Genomic DNA, 6,636 nt, shown 5'->3' with positions numbered 1-6,636 from the left:
TCACCTTTGAAAGGGCTCCTACTGCAAGGGACTGAACTTACATGGAAACCTGTCAAAGCATTGCCCCCAATAAATAGTTTGTTCTAAAACACTGTTGTCTGTGGTCATTCATTTGTCCCTGGCCAGCTCCCACATCCCTCAAACTCACTGTAAGACCCTAATACTCCACTGTATCCAGCCTTGTCAGAGCTGTCAACAGTTTCCATGCTGTAAAACCCACTGGTAATTTTCCAGTCCCCATCTTACACAACATAGCTCCTCCTCCCTGAAACATATTCTTTATTTAGCTTCCAAGCGCACTCTTCTAGGTCTCCTACTTTATTGGTTACTCCTTATCAATACCCTTTTCTATCCAAACTTTGGCATGCCCCAGGGCTCAGCCCTTCTTCTCTATCAACGCTCAGTTCCTATGTAATCTGATTCAGTTCCATGTCTTTAACTACTATCAACATGTTTGTTATACGTCTCTTGTATTTTGGTCATGTTGTCAGCAGGGACCAATCCTGGGAGAAGGAAATCATGCTTGGTAAAGTAGATGGTCATTGAAAACGGGGAAGACTTTCAATGAAAGGGATTGACACAGTGGCTGCAATTATGACCTCAAGCCTAACAAGGACTGTGAGAATGGCACAGGACCATGTTTTCCATTCATGTATTTCGTTCTGTTGTACACAGGGTCACTATGAATTGGAACTGACTCAACAGCACCTAACAACAACATGCTAATATTACCCAAATATTGATCTCTAAAACTTCCTTTCACCTCGAATTCCACATCCACTTATTCAGCTTCTTACTTGGGATCTTCATTTGTATATCTAATGATTTCTCAAGTTTAACATATTCAGTACTGAACTACTACTGATTGCTAACCCATCACTGCTGATAAATTTACTCTTCTCATAGTCTTCCTCTTCTCAATAAATGATAGCTATATCTTTCCAGTTGCTCAAGCTAAAAACTTCAGTGTCATTATTGACTCTTCACCTTCTTACATGCACTACTTCCAATTCATCAGCAAACCCTTTCAGCTGTGCCTTGGATATTTACCCAGGACCCAATCACTTCTTACTATGCCCACTCAAGTTAAATCCATCTGAGTTATTGCCATGTATTGTACGGAAACATATTACATTTATTTCAGTGACCTCCTAACTTGTCTCCTTGCTTCCACTCTTCCCTCCATTATCAATATAGCTGCCAGAGTACCCTTATATTAGGCAGATTACGTCACTGCACTGCATAAATCTCTCTGATGGTTTCCTGTCTCTCTCAGAGGAAAAGCCAAAAACTTTATTATAATATCCTATGCAGCTCAACAAGGAGCTTTGGTGGCATAGTGCCTAAGGCATTTGACTGCTAACCAGAAAGTTGGCAGTCCAAACCCACCAGCCACTCCATGGAAGGAAGACTGGACGATCTACTTCCATAAAGATTTACTGCCTTGGAAACCCAAGGAGGTCACTATGAGTCAGAATCGACTTGGTGGCAGTGAATTTTTTTTTTTTTGTTCATACAGCCCAACATAATCTGGCCATTGCTACTTCCTTGTCATCCCCTAATATTCTTCCCAGACTCACTCTGATTTACCTACATTGGTTTCCTTGCTCTTCTTTAAGCATTGAAGCCCCTCAGTCTGCACCTTAGTCTCTACCTCAGAACTTTGGCACAGGTCCCTTTGACTGGAATTTTCTTCCTTAGGTGTCTGCATGGCTTGCTTCCTCACTCACCTTAGGTCTCTCCTCAAATGTCATCTAATCAGAGAATTCATTATATGTAAAACATTATCTCATGGAAGGGACCATTTGCTGGAGAAGGATATCATGCTTGGTAAAGTGGAGGGTCAACAAAAAAGGGGAAGGCCCTCAACGAGATGGATTGACACAGCGGCTGCAACAATGGGCCCACATATAGAGGGGATTGTGGAGCTGGCACAAGGCCGGGCAGTGTTTAGTTCTGCTGTACATAGGGTTGCTATGACTTGGAGATGACTCGAAGGCACCTAACAACAAAATATATACATATAAATTATATATATAATTATATATTTAAAAAATCTCCCCATAGAAACCCACATGCTCTGTCTTTACTCTGCTTTGTTCTTGTTGGTTTATTTCTGTCGTGTTCCCTAAAATGTTAGCCTGTGAGAGCACTTTGTTTCATTGTTAAATGCATCATTTAAATAATAACTGCCACAAAGTAGGTGTTCAGTTAATATTTGTTGACTGTATGAATATCATTTTCAACTATTTATTGTCTGTCCACCTAGCTCTGGCCTAAAGTTTCATGTGGGACCCAATTCTCCAATTCAGACCCTTTCTGAATGGATATCAAAATAAAACCATAACAAGTTGTTTCCCTTTTCTTGATCATTAATGTTGTGGGTCTGATAATAACAATTATGTCCATGATAATAATAATTATATCATATAATGATAAAATATATAATAATATTTACTGAACAGCAATGATAGTCTAACATTTTGGAAACAATATCTCTAATTTTAGACGACTCTGCAGTTTTACAGACAATGAAATAGGAGTTCAGAAATGCTAAATGGTTTGTCCTCATTCCCCCAGCTAGTGAGCATCAGTGCTAGGATTGGCATCCAGCTACTTCAGCTCCAATATCTGCACTTCTTAAATTTCTATGCTTCTCCTCAAGGGGTCCTGGTGGTGCAATGGTTAAGTGCTCAGCTGCTAACCAGAAGGATGGCAGTTTGAACCCACCCAGCGGCTCCCCAGTAGAAAGACCTGGCAATCTACTTTTGTAAACATTACAGCCTCGGAAACCCAACGGTGCGGTTATACTCTTTCACACAGGGTTGCTGTAAGTCAGAATCAATGCAACAGCACCCACCAACAATATATTTATCATTCACAATAGGCTTGTTCAGCAACCATGATCCCTTATCATTTCCTATGAAGAAAATGATTTCTGAAAAACAAACAAAATAATTATCTCACTTAAGTAATAGTATTGCCAGCAATTAGCAATATCTCAGAGGGACATTTTTTATGAAATGATGAAGCTAAAAATTTTGGAGGTAATTTAGTCCAACTTCTTAATGTTATAGATGCAGAAACTGAAGTTCACAGAAGTTAAATGATTTGCCTGAAGGAGACTTGCTGAAATAAGAGGAGCTGGGAGACAGGGTTAAAAACAATGTCTTAGGAATCAGACAAACCTGGTTCAAAGCCAGGTTTTGTCTTTCGTATGTGATCTGGGACAAAATTCTGAACCTTTCTAGCCCTTGATTTCCTCAGTTTGGAATGAAGATAATACGTATGTTATAGGGTCACTATACAGATTCTCTCTCTCTCTCTCTCTCTCTCTCTCTCTCTCTATATATATATATATATATGCACACACACACATGTGTGTGTGTGTATATATGTGTGTATAGATAGATAGATAGCCTGGCCTAATAAATTAAATAAATTACAACTATTAGTATGTGGTGAAGTCATTATAAAAGCTCAAGTCCCTTAACACTCAACCCAACATACTTTATAAATCATTCTTTTCCTCAAACAGAACAAAATATTAATCTCCACAGGAAGGTACCTACTGTTCAGTCAGTGTTCAATACTGAAATCCAATTTTTCAATCTTTTTCAAGACTGTAGTTTTAAACAGTATGAATCCAAATAATAATACTGAGTATATGTTTTCTGTTTTCTAATTTTTGTACAGCACTGACTTTAACTGTTGTTTCCTAAAAAGATGAGAGAATGAAAAAAGGAAAAATGGGGCCTGCTAAGATAATATAGAATTAGCATTCTCAAACACATGGATGTGCTGATCTCCTAAAGTAGTTGGAAAATTCATTCAAAAACATGAATATTTATTGTCAGAGCTTGTCAAATTCCTACAGAAACAACAACAACAACAAAAAAAAACTGTGCTTAGAAGTAAAGGGATAAATAACCTTGTAGTGCATCTATTAATATGATTCAGGGATGAGCATAATACTTTCAAATGTAGTAAACACAACAAGATTCTCACAAAATGTGTAAGACAACAAGTTAAAACAATGGTTACATATGCAAACTACTCTAATAACTAAGTTAATGTGGCCTTGCCTTGAGTAACACATTTCAATGTCTCCACATCAGAGTAACACATTTCAATGTCTCCACATCATCTAAAGAATAAATCTTACACTCCTGGGCATGACAGCAAGGCTCTTCCAGACTGGGTTTCTCTCTATAACCTGTTCAATCTTCACCTTTCATCCCTCTGTTCCTTCACTGTCTAAATGTTCAACTCCAAGTCTTTGCATGTCCCTTTGCCTGAGACATGTTTTCATGTTGATAGAAAAACCTCAAAGAAAACGCAAATAAAGAAGCAATGCTTTGAGTTCTGACAGATGCAAGATGAGCTTTTGGAGGTGAGGTAATTGGTTTAATAAGTGGTGACAATGCTAAGATGGGGCAATCTACTTCCATAGTGATACTGCCTCGAAAACCCAAGGAGGGGTGGCTATGAGTCAGGTTCGACTGGACGGCACTTAACAACAACAACAACAACAACATACTAACAGCTATAATTACAATCACCAATAATTATCAATACATCTTGATTGCATGTTGTGTCAATTTCAAACTGCAGAAATTGGTAAAAATCTTCAATTTCATCTGTTTTGGCTTTAGTAGTTGGTGCATAAGTTTGAATAATAGTAGTAGTATCTGGACTTCCTTGTAAGCTTGTGGATATTATCCTGTCACTGACAACATTGTACTTCAGGATAGATCTTGAAATCTTTTTGACAATGAATGCAACACCACTCCTCTTCAATTCATCATTCCTAGCATAGTAAATCACATGCTTGTTTGATTCAAAATAGCTGATACCAGTCCAGTTCAGCTCACTAATACTAGGATATTGGTCTTTATGCATTCCATTTCATTTTTGACAACTTCCAATTGTCCTAGATTTATTCTTAGTACATTCCATTTTCTGACAATTAATAAATGTTTGCCACCATTTCCTCTCATTTTGAATCATGACCCATTAACAAATGAAGGTCCCAAAAGCTTTACTCCATCCATGTCATTAAGGTCAATTCTACTTTGAGGAGACAGTTCTTTCCCAGTGGTATCTTGAGTTCCTTCAGACCTGAAGGGCTTAACTTCAGGCACTGTATCAGACAATATTTAAGGGCTATTCATAGAGATTTCCAATAATATATTAGACAATGTTTCATAAGTGCTACTTATAAGGCTTTCAGTGGCCAGTTTTTTCAGAACTGAAAGGCCCCATCTTTCTTTCAAGTCTGTCTTCATTTGAAAGCTCTGCTGAAACCTACCTATGATAGATGACCCTGTTGGAGTTTGAAATAACACCAGCATAACCTCCAGCGTCACAGCAATACACAAGGCTCCACAGTATGACAAACTGGCAGATGAGTGGTGGAAACAAAGAAGAATCATCAACAGTTGGAAAATGTGGTTTTGATGATAGAAATGACACTTTAGATCGCATGATAGAATTTTACAAGACCAACCACTTATTCCTTGAAAGTACCTTTTTCCAACAAACCAAACAGCATCTATACATGTGGACCTTGTCAGATGCAATACACAGAAATCAGATTGACTACATCTTTGGAAAAAGGCAATGAAGAAGCTCAATATCATCAGTCAAAACAAGGCCGGGAACTGACTGTGGAACAGACCATCAACAGCTCCTATGCAAGTTCAAGTTGAAGCTAAAGAAAATAAAATAAGTCCATGAGAATGAAAATACAATCTTGATTATATCCCACCTGAATTTAGATGCCATCTTAAGAACAGATTTGATGCACTGAACACCAATGACTGAGGACCAGACAAGTTGCGGGATGACATCAAGAACATCATACATGAAGAAAGCAAAGGACATTTAAAAAGAAAGAAAGAAGAAAAGACCAAAGTAGATGTCAGAAGAGACTCTGAAACTTGCTCTTGAATGGAGAGTAGCTAAAGTGAGTCAAAGAAATGCTGAAATAAAAAAACTGAACAGATGATTTCAAAGGTAAGCTCAAGAAGGCAAAGTAAAGAATTATAATGAAATGTCCAAAGACCTGGAGTTAGAAAACCAAAAGGGAAGAACGTACTTGGCATTTCTCAAGCTGAAAGTACTGAAGAAAAAATTCAAGCCTCGAGTTGCAATATTGAAGGATTCTATGGGAAAATATTGAATAATGCATGAAGCATCAGAAGAAGATGAAAGGAACACGCAGAGTAACTATACCAAAAGAATTGGTCTGTATCCAACTATTTCAGGAGGTAGCATATGATCAAGAGCCAATCATATTGAAGGTAAAAGTCCTAGCTGCACTGAAGGAATTGGCAAAAAACAAGGCTCCAGGAATTGATGGGATACCCAGTGAGATGTTTCAACAAGCAGATGCAGCACTGGAGGACTTATTCCTTTATGCCAAGAAATTCGGAAGACAGCTATGTGGCCAACTGACTGCAAGAGATCTATATTTGTGCACATTCCAAAGAAAGGTGATCCCACAAAATGTGAAAATTATCAAACAATATCATTAATATCACACGCAAGTAAAATCTTGCTCAAGATAATTAAAAAATGATTGCAGCAGTATTTTGACAGGGAAATTACAGAAATGCAAACTGGATTCAGAAG

The sequence above is a fragment of the Orycteropus afer genome, unplaced genomic scaffold, assembly GCF_000298275.1.
Source record: "Orycteropus afer afer isolate SDZICR_OR568_19922 unplaced genomic scaffold, OryAfe1.0 scaffold00153, whole genome shotgun sequence".
In the NCBI taxonomy this organism is placed as follows: domain Eukaryota; kingdom Metazoa; phylum Chordata; class Mammalia; order Tubulidentata; family Orycteropodidae; genus Orycteropus; species Orycteropus afer.
Note: the sequence above shows the minus strand (reverse complement) of the source record.